Raw genomic sequence first — 1,353 nt, forward strand, 5'->3', positions numbered from 1 at the left:
GGCCCTGCTCTGAGCCTGACCAGGGGCTGCACTTAGGGATTGGGCCTGCCCTCTGCCACCCGGGAACAGGCCTAAGCCAGCAGGTCGTTTTCTCCCAAGGGGTCCCAGACTGCGAGAGGGCACAGGCCGGGCTGGGGCCCCCCCCCCCCCGAGTGCACAAATTTTTGTGCACCGGGCCTCTAGTCCTATATATAAAAGGCTAATATGCAAATCAACTGAGCAGCAGAACAACCGGCCGCTATGACATGCACTGGCCACCAGGGGGCAGACACTCAATGAAGGAGCTTCCTCTGGTGGTCAGTGCACTCCCACAGGGGGAGTACTACTCAACCAGAAACCCTGAGATGGACTCACAGCTGGCAAATGCAGCAGCAGTGGCAGGAGCCTCTCCCATCTCCATGGAAGTGCTAAGGTTGTCCGACTGCTGGCTTAGGCCCGCTCCCCACAGAGACAACCCTCAAGGGCTCCCAGACTGCGAGAGGGTGCAGGCTGGGCTGAGAGACCCTCCTTGAGTGCATGAATTTCATGCACCAGGCCTCTAGTCCTATCTAATAAATAGAGAATATGCTAATTGACCCTCATGCCATCACAAAGATGGTGGCGCCCACAACCAATAAGGAAGGAATATTCTAATTGACTGCCCTGCCCTCAAAGATGGCAGCACCCGCAGCCAATAAGGAGGGAATATGCTAATTGATTGCCCCACCCTCAAAAATGGCAGCGCCCACAGCCACAAGACAGCAGTGCCCATTCCCCTCAGCCCCACTGGGGCAGCAGGCATGCGGCAAGGCCAGGCCCGCCTGCCTCTGGAGTCCCCTAGTCCCCTCAGGCCCCCAGCCACCCAGGGCCGGCCTGAGGCACAGGCAAGCCTCAGATGGTGGCTGCCCAGCCGTCCAGGGCCGCTCAATGCTCAGGTAAGCAAGGTCGGCCGAGGCTTGCACTGCCAGCAGTGGCAGCAGCAGAGGTGTGATGGGGCATTGCCTTCCCCTGATCACCAGGTCGCCTCCCACCCCTGAGGGCTTCCAGACGGGGAGAGGGGGTAGGCTGGGCTGAGGGACTCCCCCTCCAGTGCATGAATTTTCATGCACCAGGCCTCTAGTATAATTATAACACAGTATGTTAATACCTAAACAAGGACCAAGTGAGGACTTTGTAGTCTGGGAAAGAGACAGAATAATATTTCTAATGGTGAGAGAGTATCAGGAAAGGATCCACAGCCAAAGTGACAGAAATCCTAAAATGCAGGTAGGAATTCATCAAGCAGAGAGTAGAGAATATCAGCAAAGACAGTCCTGGTTGGGAACCAGTGAGTGGCCTGATTTGACTAGAGTACAATGTTAAGTTGGAAGATGA

The sequence above is a fragment of the Myotis brandtii genome, unplaced genomic scaffold, assembly GCF_000412655.1.
Source record: "Myotis brandtii unplaced genomic scaffold, ASM41265v1 scaffold163, whole genome shotgun sequence".
Lineage (NCBI taxonomy): Eukaryota > Metazoa > Chordata > Mammalia > Chiroptera > Vespertilionidae > Myotis > Myotis brandtii.